The sequence below is a fragment of the Schistocerca gregaria genome, chromosome 8 (genome assembly GCF_023897955.1).
Source record: "Schistocerca gregaria isolate iqSchGreg1 chromosome 8, iqSchGreg1.2, whole genome shotgun sequence".
NCBI lineage: Eukaryota > Metazoa > Arthropoda > Insecta > Orthoptera > Acrididae > Schistocerca > Schistocerca gregaria.
The window spans coordinates 340,326,503-340,339,980 of record NC_064927.1 but is presented as its reverse complement, the minus strand read 5'-3'; the positions used below and the strand labels follow the sequence as shown (position 1 = coordinate 340,339,980).

The 13,478-nt window shown below is 41.8% G+C and overlaps 1 protein-coding gene across 1 annotated transcript in view; it reads right to left on the bottom strand.

Annotated features, from left to right (window-relative positions):
- Positions 1-13,478, bottom strand: part of LOC126285385 (lysosome membrane protein 2-like) — a 330,549-nt gene that overhangs the window by 173,992 nt on the left and 143,079 nt on the right. The window lies entirely within an intron of this gene.

Genomic DNA, 13,478 nt, shown 5'->3' with positions numbered 1-13,478 from the left:
ACAACGCTTTCTGCATGTCTGTAGACTAGAAAACACGTTCTTCTTGATCGATTTGCTTTTTCGGGCTGAACGCCACACTGCCCAGCCGGTCGGTGAGGGGGAGGGGAGGGGGGTGGTCCGCACATCTCTGGACACGCTGGAAAGTATATATTCTAGCAATAAAAAGAAAAATGTCCCATGTCTTTGTCACGTCGGAAAACCGGAATACTTATTCAGCCATACAAATGGAAAATATTTCTTTCTCCACGCACGTAGTCTCCTTTCCTCCTATCCCAAGAAAATGAGGACAAAGGAGGGAATAATTTATACGGTTTTGGAACTGGAAAAACCCTCAAGAGCATATGTTTTAAGAAATTAGTGGATCAACATACTCCTAATTCATTTTTTAACTTTTTCCAATCTTTACGAAAAATGGTTCATATTTCTAATATATATATATAAACACATGTTTTATACTAGATAACCGTTTTCGAGACATTCCATGTGGAAGATTAAAACTCCATCAGCATACGAGTTTGCCATAATTTTCCTTTTCGATTGTCATTCCGTTATATCTTTCTTCTGTTTCTGCAGAAGTACTTCCCTTTTATACATTGAGAAATATAGATCTAGCACATAAATGTTACTACTAAAATCTGGAGGTAGCAAGACAGATAGCAATATTCCTTTTAAACCTGAAATTTATTGAGTCAAGACAATTTTGCTATCGGTATTATGCACCTTAACATTTTCATTGGAATAAGAATTATTTACTATTAGGGTAAAACTGAAGAAACTGCAAAAAGGTGGGAATTTAAGGAGATCGAACCTGGATAAACTGAAAGAACCAGTGGTTGTACAGAGTTTCAGGGAGAGCATAAGGGAATAATTGACAGGAATGGGGGAAAGAGATACAGTAGAAGAAGAATGGGTAGCTTTGAGGGACGAAGTAGTGAAGGAAGAGGAGGATCAAGTAGGTAAAAAGACGACGGCTAGTAGAAATCCTTGGGTAACAGAAGAAATATTGAATTTAATTGATGAAAGGAGAAAATATAAAAATGCAGTAAATGAAGCAGGCAAAAAGGAATACAAACGTCTCAAAAATGACATCGACAGGAAGTGCAAAATGGCTAAGCAACGATGGCTAGAGGACAAATGTAAGGATGTAGAGGCTTATCTCACTAGGGGTAAGATAGATACTGCCTACAGGAAAATTAAAGAGACGTTTGGAGAGAAGAGAACCACTTGTATGAACATCAAGAGCTCAGATGGAAACCCAGTTCTAAGCAAAGAAGGTAAAGCAGAAAGGTGGAAGGAGTATATAGAGGGTCTATAAAAGGGCAATGTAGATGAAGATGAAATGGTAAATACGATACTGCGTGAAGAGAGTGGCAGAACACTGAAAGACCTGAGTCGAAACAAGGCCCCCAGAGTAGACAACATTCCATTTGAACTACTGACGGCCTTGGGAGAGCCAGTCCTGACAAAACTCTACCATCTGGTGAGCAAGATGTATGAGACAGGCGAAATACCCTCAGACTTCAAGAAGAATATAATAATTCCCATCCCAAAGAAAGCAGGTGTTGACAGATGTGAAAATTACCGAACAATCAGTTTAATAAGCCACAGCTGCAAAATACTAACACATATTCTTTACAGACGAATGGAAAAACTAGTAGAAGCCGACCTCAGGGAAGATCAGTTTGGATTCCGTAGAAATACTGGAACACGTGAGGCAATACTGACCATACGACTTATCTTAGAAGAAAGATTAAGGAAAGGCAAACCTACGTTTCTAGCATTTGTGGACTTAGAGAAAGCTTTTGACAATGTTGACTGGAATACTCTCTTTCAAATTCTAAAGGTGGCAGAGGTAAAATACAGGGAGCGAAAGGCTATTTACAATTTGTACAGAAACCAGATGGCAGTCATAAGAGTCGAGGGGCATGAAAGGGAAGCAGTGGTTGGGAAGGGAGTAAGACAGGGTTGTAGCCTCTCCCCGATGTTATTCAATCTGTATATTGAGCAAGCAGTGAAGGAATCAAAAGAAAAATTCGGAGTTGGTATTAAAATCCATGGAGGAGAAATAAAAACTTTGCGGTTCTCCGATGACATTGTAATTCTGTCAGAGACAGCAAAGGACTTCGAAGAGCAGCGGAATGGACAGTGTCTTGAAAGGAGGGTATAAGATGAACATCAACAAAAGTAAAACGAGGATAATTGAATGTAGTCGAATTAAGTCGGGTGATGCTGAAGGAATTAGATTAGGAAATGAGACACTTAAAGTAGTAAAGGAGTTTTGCTATTTGGGGAGCAAAATAACTGATGATGGTCGAAGTAGAGAGGATATAAAATTCAGACTGGCAATGGCAAGGAAACCGTTTCTGAAGAAGAGAAATCTGTTAACATCGAGTATAGGTTTAAGTGTCAGGAAGTTGTTTCTGAAAGTATTTGTATGGAGTGTAGCCATGTATGGAAGTGAAACATGGACCATAAATAGTTTGGACAAGAAGAGAATAGAAGCTTTCGAAATGTGGTGCTACAGAAGAATGCTGAAGATTAGATGGGTAGATCACATGACTAATGAGGAAGTATTGAAGAGGATTGGGGAGAAGAGACTTTTGTGGCACAACTTGACCAGAAGAAGGGATCGGTTGGTAGGACATGTTCTGAGGCATCAAGGGATCACCAATTTAGTATTGGAGGGCAGTGTGAGGGATAAAAATCGTAGAGGGAGACCGAGATATGATTACACTAAACAGATTCAGAAGGATGTCGGTTGCAGTAGGTACTGGGAGATGAAGCTTGCACAGGATAGAGTAGCATGGAGAGCTGCATCAAACCAGTCTCAGGACTGAAGACCACAACAACAACAAAATTAATTAGCAGTTACCGTCTTTATAATACATTCGTAGTCGTCGTCGTCGTCGCCGTCTATACAACACTATGCAACTAAAATACCGCAGTATCTGCTGAACAAATATGCTGTCGTATACAATTATTTTCAGGAAACCATCCTCCAAATTTTCTATCAAATCACCGCGCGTCACATTGAGGCAGCTGTTTCCCCGACAGTTTATACATGTTGTTTAGCAGCTTAAGTCATTTCCTTCCACTACCCTAGGTACAGCGTCATGGGATTACTAATAACATCTTATCTGGAGCTGGCGGTCCTTTGAAGTGAATTGGAGAGAGGATGAACTGGATTCCTGCCAGCCCCGGTTTCTCTGCTCCAAGCTGTTCCCCAGCCATAGCTGAAGTTTAAGAAATACTCGGTAGGACTGTGGACATGTTCCATCAATAGACGGTGACAAACTAAAGAGTATGACAGCATTGGTTGCCTAACCTACAAGTACAGTAAACTAATGAAAAGGTCTCACCAGGACTTTCCTGTTTTCCTGTAGACAGAGAAAATTAATTTTTCTCCTGCTTTCACAGTGACCTAAGGTGACGAAGTCTGATCAATGAAGATTCGTGCAATATTACGAATATATAGGGATCGGTTGAATAGATGGAAAGCCTCCAACTTCCCTTCAGCAATCGCACCTGAAGTGCTGTCTCAATCATTTGCTGCTTGAAGAAATAGAATTGAGTGCTTGTCAAATGGTTGGTTAGAGCTTTCATGGTCACTGTACCTCCTTCTGGATGACTGATTGAATTTCTGCGATAAGTCACGCACTGAAAATTTACATTCCTCTGAAAAATCAACAATGTGGCATACTTTTTGGAAAGCAGCATCAACGTTTGTATCATGAGGGCTGGCCTCTTTTTTTGAACAGGGTAGTAGTTCGACTCGAATTTATCACGGCAATGACAACGGGCATCTGCAACTACTAGACACGAAACACTGTTGATGCCTTAGGCAGCCTTTCTGCCAAAATCATCAATGCATTTCTCAGCTTTCTCAAGCAGTACGTGTTTCATAGTTAAAGAACGAACTTTTGAGGTTCCATGACGTTTTTGGAGTCGTTTTTTCCTTCACCCTCCAAGTCACACATGAAACAGTCTTATAAAACTGAATAGATGAGACGAAAACGGTCTCAAACTTTTATGATCTACTTGTGCAGCTTTCTGGTAACTGTATTCCTTACGTTACGTTGCTTAATACATTTGCGTCTATGTACCTTATGCACTTCAGGCATTCCAACGTTTTGTAGTAGAGTATGAGACCCATTCCTCCGTTCCTTGCCGACACGTAGCAAAATTTCCCGTCTCTGTCACTTTTGATGCATCTCGTTTCAAAATAGATTTACCGCAAATAAAACAGGTGTTACGGCCCAGCAGTTATCTTCTCTTAGTGAACAGAGGAGAAAAGAAGAAGAAACACTACACAATCCAACAAACTGCCTTGCATGTCTCTAACAAGTTCACGTCAAACTCATCTAAGCTAGTCACGTATAGAAAGAAACGCTAGCGACTTTGCTGTGGAACGGTGGGTGAATGGGGAAGGGGAACGGAATATTTCCATATATCTACACTATTCTTTTAAGTAGCTGACTAAGCAACAAAATCTGCCAAAATTATGCATTAACAGTAACCTATATCAACTCCTGTATCTCAAACTGTTCGTCTGATATAAAATAAGCACAGAACCATATTTGTCTAAATTTTTTGGACGAATATTTTTTGTAATCACAGGTCTCTCCCAAAAATGAAATTTTGTGCAAAAATAGAAATTGACTTACGATTGTGGGGGGAGGGGAGGTTGGAAAGGGAAAGTGTACGGCGCCTTCTCCCTACGGGAGGGGAGTGGAGGAGCGAGCTTTTATGTTTCTTGTCATTAGGCTACAAGCCATGAGTATTTTCCCACAGTTTTAAAACTATAAATTATTTTCACCATTTGTTGATTTATTGACTAACTTGTCTGGGATTTCAATGACATGAGAGGGTTAAGTGTTTGTATGTTGTAGTGCGCGAATTACACTTGGAAATGGGTGTGGAAATTTGGGGATTTACCTCAGAACTCAATAAGTGTGAATCAGATTAAAGGATTCGATTTTTCCGGTTATTAAGCGCATCCAGTTCCTAACGAGAAAGTGGTGGGGTTAAAAGATGGCAATCACTCTTCACGTAACCAAGTCGAAACGCGGTTACTGATCGTGATGATGAACATCAACACTTCTTCCGACAAACCCGCCAGTCTTTTGCGAACACGATGCTGAGTGTTTGTGGGAGATTTAATCCTCCATTATAGATGACATTTCACTGCTTGACAAAAGACATTACCTCCATTCTACGACGAACAGTAGTTACTTAAAAATATATGCAGTTGTCCAATTTACGTTTTCGCTCAGTGTATCCGTTGTTTCGATGACCTGTGTATTTTACTACATAGGGTAAAAATCTTTTCTGCGGAGGACACTTACGATTTTCTAAAACCTGTGGCAAATAAGAGATTTAAAAAATTGCTTATTGTTTCCTTTCGTATTTTAAAAATATGATAGTGACGCACGTGTCCAACCAAGGAAGGCAGCTGAGAACACCTGAGCGGCAAAACAAGCATAATCTGAAGTGCATTATGCAATTCTCTGATCGATTAGCTGAGGGTGATAAGGATAAGTAGATATGATGCAATGATAAGATTCAATTCAGAGTATTTCCGTGACAACTTACATGTAGCGTAATTTTTGTCTTCTTCCAACACTAGGTAATCTCGACTCAGCGGCGAAACAATGAACCGAATACATTACAACTCATTTCTGACCAGTTTTCACCAGTATCATTATATGTCGTTCCATTTTCTTTTATTTCTTTCAGATAGGTACTTTTATTTCCTTTCAGTGCACTCAGTTCGCTTGAGACAGTTAATTGCAGTGTCACAAGAGCCTGGTTGAAAGCTCGCTCCAGCCACACTAATATTAACCTTCAACCGTGTTCATTGCTCCTTTTCGTCACCGATTCTTGTTTTACACCGAGGTGCTACGGAACCTTTCTTCATAATCACAACGTATCTGTTGTGAATCCATCACAACATTTTCTTATGAATCAGTACTGAGAATGTTACTTACTGATTGTCGAATGAGCCAGCCGTTGTGGCCGAGCGGTTCTATACGCTTCAGTCTGGAACCGCGCTGCTGCTACGGTCGCAGGTTCGAATCCTGCCTCGGACGTGGATGTGTGTGATGTCCTTAGGTTAGATAGGTTTAAGTAGTTTTAACTCTAGCGGACTGATGACCTCAGATGTTAAGTCCCAGAGTGTTCAGATCCATTTGAACCATTTGATTGTTGAATGTGCGATATAGGCCCTATAGGAGGAAGTCAAACGAAAACGAGACAGTTGGAAACAAAAGTAAGTAAACTGTTTTTTGTTTCAAAAGGAACGCTATAACATACTTATCCTACTGACAGGCAGGGCCTTGATGGAAAAATATTTACTGTTGCCTACGGAACCGTGATTGTATGCAGACGTACAGCCGTTCGTCCGAAGCAAATGGACGGCCAAAAATGCCGTTCTTAAGGGCTCAAAAAATATTGAAATGGCGTGTGGGCGGGCCCACATGCTGCCAAGATTGTTTCGTCTACGCTCTAAACGTTTCGCTGAGAAGTCCTTACACATCGTCCATACAATCCTGACGTTTCCCCCAGGCAGTTGCCCTATTTTTGGGGACCTGAGGAAAGAAATTCGGGGCCTTTGATTTGCTTCCGACAAAGAGGTGCATGCCAGGGTATTATTATGGCTCGGCAGGCAAACTTGAAGTTTTTTCGATGAAGGCATTTATCGTCTTGTCTCAGAGTGCGATGTATGTTTATTGTTCGAAAGTAACTGTTAATACAATTTCCTCACTTTTTCCTTCTGCTTTTTTATTCATTTCACTACTCCTAATATTTACCGCAAGCTTTGGCACAACGTTGTCCCATTGCCAAGCGCTATAAAATTAGTAAACACAAATGAACATATCGTAATACTTATATTGTCCTGTAGTATAACGTACCTTTAAGTTTCTATGCCATTAAGTCCGTCAAAACTAAAGTAAACCAGGAGTAATCATGCATTATCAACATACAACTCTCCGTTGAACATCATGTTGGCGCATAACGGCCACAAATTGCAGTGTCATAAGCACCTGGCTGTAAGCTCGTTCCAGTCACACTAAAATTAACGTTCAACAGTGTTCACTGCACATTTCTTCAACGATTCTTGTTTGACACTGAGGTGCTACGGTATCTTTCTTCATATGTTGTTGTTGTTGTTGTCTTCAGTCGTGAGACTGATTTGATGCAGCTCTCCATGCTACTCTATCCTGTGCAAGCTGCTTCATCTCCCAGTACCTACTGCAACCTACATCCTTCTGTATCTGTTTAGTGTATTCATCTCTTGGTCTCCCTCTACGATTTTTACCCTCCACGCTGCCCTCCAATACTAAATTGGTGATCCCTTGATGCCTCAGAACATGTCCTACCAACCGATCCCTTCTTCTGGTCAAGTTGTGCCACAAACGTCTCTTCTCCCCAATCCTATTCAATACCTCATTAGTTACGTGATCTTCTCATCTAATCTTCAGCATTCTTCTGTAGCACCACATTTCGAAAGCTTCTATTCTTTTCTTGTCCAAACTAGTTATCGTCTATGTTTCACTTCCATAAATGGCTACACTCCATAAAAATACTTTCAGAAACGACTTCCTGACACTTAAATCTCTACTCGATGTTAGCAAATTTCTCTTCTTCAGAAACGCTTTCCTTGCCATTGCCAGTCTACATTTTATATCCTCTCTACTTCGACCATCATCAGTTATATTGCTCCACAAATAACAAAACTCCTTCACAACTTTAAGTGTCTCATTTCTTTCATGTCCCTCGACTCCTGTCATCTGGTTTCTATACAAATTGTAAATAGCCTTTCGCTCCCTGTATTTTACCCCTGCCACCTTCAGAATTTGAGAGAGAGTATTCCAGTCAACATTGTCAAAAGCTTTCTCTAAGTCTACAAATGCTAGAAACGTAGGATTGCCTTTCCTTAATCTAGCTTCTAAGATAAGTCGTAGTGTCAGTATTGCCTCACGTGTTCCCATATTTCTACGGAATCCAAACTGATGTTCCCTGAGGTCGGCTTCTACCAGTTTTTCCATTCGTCTGTAAAGTGTTCGCGTTAGTGTTTTTGCAGCCATGGCTTATTAAACTGATAGCTCGGAAATTTTCTCGTCTGTCAACACCTGCTTTCTTTGGGATTGGAATTATTATATTCTTCTTGAAGTCGGGGTATTTCGCCTTTCTCACATTTTGCTCACCAGATGGTACAGTTTTGTCAGCACTGGTTCTCCCAAGGCTGTCAGTAGTTCTAATGGAATGTGGTCCACTCCTGGGGCCTTGATTCGTCTTAAGTCTTTCAGTGTTCTGTCATACTCTTCACGCAGTGTCATATCTCCCATTTCATCTTCATCTACAACCTCTTCCTTTTCCATAATATTGTCCTCAAGTACATCACCCTTTTATAGACACTCTATATACTCCTTCCACCTTTCTACTTTCCCTTCTTTGCTTAGAACTGGGTTTCCATCTGAGCTCTTGATATTCATACGCATGGTTCTCTTTTCTCCAAAGGTCTCTTCAATTTTCGTGTAGGCAGTACCTATCTTACCCCTTGTGAGATAAGCCTCTACATCCTTGCATTTTTCCTATAGCCATCCCTGCTTAGCCATTTTGCACTTCCTGTCGATCTCATTTTTGAGGCGTTTGTATTCCTTTTTGCCTGCTTAATTTACTGCGTTTTTATATTTTCTCCTTTCATCAATTAAATTCAATATTTCTTCTGTTACCCAAGGATTTCTACTAGCCCTCGTCTTTTTACCTACTTGATACTGTGTTGCCTTCACTACTTCATCCCTCAAAGCTACCCATTCTTCTTCTACTGTATTTCTTTCCCCCATGCCTGTCAATTGTTCCCTTATGCTCTCCCTGAAACTCTGTACAACCTCTGGTTCTTTCAGTTTATCCAGGTCCCATCTCCTTAAATTCCCACCTTTTTGCAGTTTCTTCAGTTGTAATCTACAGTTCATAACCAACAGGCTTCTTCATAATCATCAGGTATATGTTGTGAATCAGAAAGCTAAGTTGTAAACTGAAGCGAGCTGCTTTCACCTACCGAAGTCAGTACTATTCTGTAATGTATACCGATCAGCTGCAACATTAGGACCATTTATCTAATAGACGGTATGTCCACCTTTAGCATGGATAACAGCGGCGACGCGTCGTGGCATGGAAGCAATGAGGCTTTGGTAAGGTCCGTGGAGGGAGTTGACACGGTATCTGCAAACACAGGTCACCTATATCCCGTAAATTTTAGGGACGGGGGGGGGGGGGGGGGCGCATGAGCTCTGACAACACGCTCAGTCACATCCCAGATGTGTTCCACCGGTTCAGACCAGTCGAGATGTGGGAGGTGGAGGCAGCACATCAATTTGAACTCGCCATTGCGTTCGTCGAACCACTCCATCACACTTCTGGTTTGACGCATTATCTAGTTGAAAATATCACTGCCGTCGGGAAACATGTTCGTCATGAAGGTGGTGTACGTGGTCTGCAACCAGTGTACGGTACTTTCTGGCCGTCATGATAGCATTCACGAGCTCCACGGGACCCATGGATGTCCACGTGAATGTATCCCATAGTATAGTTCAGCTGCCTCCATCTTGTCTCCGTGCCGCAGTGCAAGTATCAAGGAGCTGTTCCTCGCATATCTGCAGGATGTAGAAATTATTGGGATTCATCAAACATGTAACGGTCTAACACTGTACCAACGTCCAGTGCCGACTCTCACGTGTCCATTTCAGTCCCAATTACCGAAGTAGTGTGGTGTTAACATTGGCACATGCATAGGTCGTCGGTTGCGAAGACCCGTCATTAGGAGCGTTCGGTGCAATGTGTGTTCAGACTTACTTTTACTCTGGCCAGCGTTAAGGTCTGATGTGAGTTCTGCAACAGTTCGCCGCCTGTCCTGTTTTACCGGTCTGCCCAGCCTACGACGTCTGACACCTGTAACGAGAGGAGGAGGGGGGGGGGGGGGGGGGGGGCAACCAGACGACGTCTAGGCGTGGTTTCGCCACGTGTTAAAGAACTCAACACAGCACTCCCCGAACATCTGACAAGTTGTGCAGTTTCCGAAATGCTCTAGCCGAACCTCCGTGCCATCACAATCTGCCCTCGGTCAAACTCAGATCGCGCGCCTTCCCCATTCTACACACGGACAACATGCTCAATGATACTAGATGCAGTTTGCGTGTGTCTCACCAGCAGTCATTCGTCGCCAGGTGATGCTGCTATAGCGTGGACGGGATAACATCAATACTGGGTCGGTGATCATAAAGTTCTGGCTGTTCTGTGTATACTCTGTCCCCCACCGATGGTTCTGTCAACAGGAAAACCTTTGAACGTCGTGTGTCAGTCCCAGCTAATGCTAAAAACCAGTAATGCACATATGATGCAAGGTGTGCATTCATAGAGGATAACCAACAGGGAACATTAAAATTTAACGTTGGTAAGAGAAATAAGTTGGTCGTTACTTCTCAAGGAGGACATCGCTAAAGTGCGCCAAGATATGCTCCTTGGACACCTCTGTTGTCTCATTTAATATGTTCACGCAAGAAAATTTCCGCTTTAAATCTGATAGCCACACTTTTTCTTGGTGGTGCAATACATTTATGCTGTCTGCCGTCGTATTCAACGAATGATGCTCATTCTTGAGGTGCTAAGCCAGCGCCGATGAGTTACTCTATTATTATGCTCTTTAAACATCCAGACACTTTACTTCATTGACTCTCGCTTTTCCCGTCAAATTCTCACCTGCCTCTGCTCCTGTTCGTGTTCGTTGCCTGAATACAATTTTAACCCTCTTTTTTCGAATAATATTGCCGATTTATATGAGATAATTCCCCAATATAGCACGAATATATTTCTTCCGATTTTTCTTGCTTTGTTAGTTTCTATGTCTTACCACTGCACAATCTCACTTATTAAACCCGCGTCAAAACCACTTTCTGCCGTCATCTGTCTATGTGTTTTAATTTCTTCATCATCGTTCTTTGGGCTTACTGCGATCGAATTAGCCTATGTACTGTTTCCTGGAAAAAGTTATTTTAACTTTATGGGAGGTCAGGAGATCTTACCAGTCACTGCACCTGTGAATGTGGGTTTCCTGCATGCTCTTATCTCAAGCTTGTTGTCCTTATTCTCGACCCTCAAATCAAGCATGAGGTAGGAGTATAATACTCCTATCTCAATGGTTCACATGTGCAGCTGCCTTATGTACAACTGTCAGCTTTGTGAGAGTATTGTGGCCAGCCGGAGTGGCCGAGCGGCTCTAGGCGCAACAGTCTGGAGCTGCGCGACCGCAACGGTCGCAGGTTCGAATCCTGCCTCGGGCATGGTTGTGTGTGATGTCCTTAGGTTAGTTAGGTTTAAGTAGTTCTAAGTTCTAGGGGACTGATGACCTCATAACTTAAAGTCCCATAGTGATCAGAGCCATTTGAACCATTTTGAGAGTATTGCGTCTCAAAATGAGGTCTACATTAAAGAGTTTTCTGTTCGACAATATTTACTGCTTGCCTTTTATTTCTGGCTGAACCTCATAGCACAGAAGTTGTTAGATACCTCATGTTACAACACAATACATGAGTAGATGTTTAAATGGTTGTTAGTATATGCAGTACTGCTGTGTTTTCATTTGTGTTTCCTTGTTTTACAACACTTGATAACGGGGAACTTAGTCTTTCACATGTTTTGCTAAATATATGATTTATTTTTACTTTTATATTGTCACTGTTTGTATTTTTGAGCTTTGGGCTAGGGTACCCATGTTCTCTTTCCTATTATACCTTTGACTTGAGGATGACGTGTAACAAAGATAGATGATTATCCAAATAAACATACCAAGTGAACCAGACGATGGCATTCTTGATTACGAGTACTAGCTTAAAAGAAAAGGGTGTGTAGGAAATAATATTGTTGGTCCGAAATATGTGGAAATAAAAACGTCGAAGGATTGGACTGGAAGAACGAAACAGCACTGAATTTAAGACGTTTGACTGTATTCGGTTTCCAATTTCCAGTCTCAGTGGAGTGTCGACCTTTTCCAAAATCTATACAAGATAATGCATTTTTGAAAGAAAGAGTGAGCAGTTTCTTTTGCAAATGAGCCAATAAACGTAGATATTGACAAGACATTAGTTGGTCAACAGAACTGTTTCTATTACGTTAGAAGATCAAATTGCGGAAACAATATATTACTGAGTTTTATAGCTTACTTTAATTTTAAATTCCAAAAGAGTAATGATAGTGTCTTTTTTTATACTACACATTTCACTTTACGCTAGAGTATACGTCTTCTGCATGTTTACCGAACTTCACAGAAACTCACTTTGAAGAAAATCGTAAAGAGTGTATTGCACCTGTTGTGAACACACTCAAATCCACCACTGGTTCAGCAGACGCGGATCCATCAGAAGAAGAAAGTGCATATATAATGACTGACAGGGTACCGTGTTCCTCACTTCCTACACACTAAACGATGGCCAGAAGCACACATTTTACTCTTACCTGGAACCCATTTCACGAAAGACTAATTTCGGGAGACCAGTCTTCTGGTTTGATGCAGCCCGCCACAACTACCTCTCCTTTTGAAACCCTTCTTATCGGAGTAGCACTTACACCCAAAGTCGTCGATCATTTGTTGAATATATTTCCATCTTTGGCGCCTTTTACAACTTATATCCTTTACGGTTCCGTCCAGTGCTACAGAAGCTGTTCCCTGTCGTAATATAATCCTCATCACCCTGCCCCTCCTTTTCCACATTCCTTTCCTCTTGAAATCTGCAGACGGAACATTTATATGACGACTTCTAACCGTTCTGAGGCAGTATTATTCACACAACATAGAGCTCCGTCTTCAGGCCATAAGTGGCTCATCGGGACCATCCGACCGCCGTGTGATACTCAGTTGAGGATGCGGATATGAGGGGCGTGGAGGCAGCACACGGTTCTCCCATTCGTTATGATGGTTTCCTGTGACCGGAGTCGCTGCTATTCGGTCGAGTAGCTCCTTAATTAGCTTTACGAGTCTGAGTGCACCCCGATAAATGACAACAGCGCATGGCGGCCCGGTTAGTCACCCATCCAAGTGCCGGCCACGCCCGACAGCGTCTAACTTCGACGATCTGACGGGTACCTGTGTATCCATTGCGGCAAGACCGTTGCCTACATAACATAGCAATACATAACATTGCTTCATTCCTCGAGAGTCTGCCATGTCCAATTGACTGGCCTACATGGTGCAGATTCACTAACTTACGTATAGAAACATTTGGTCTGATGCTATTACGTCAGTGATTGTCTTGATTAGATTAAAAGTAACCGTTTTCACCTACATATACACTTCAAGGTTAAATGAACAAATTTCTATTGCCGATAACTATTTATGTCAGAACCATTGCAGAAGCAATAATAGCAATAGAAGTCAGTGGCTAGAGGAGAGAGAGGAACTGGCCAAATGTGGGCCCTAAAGCAGA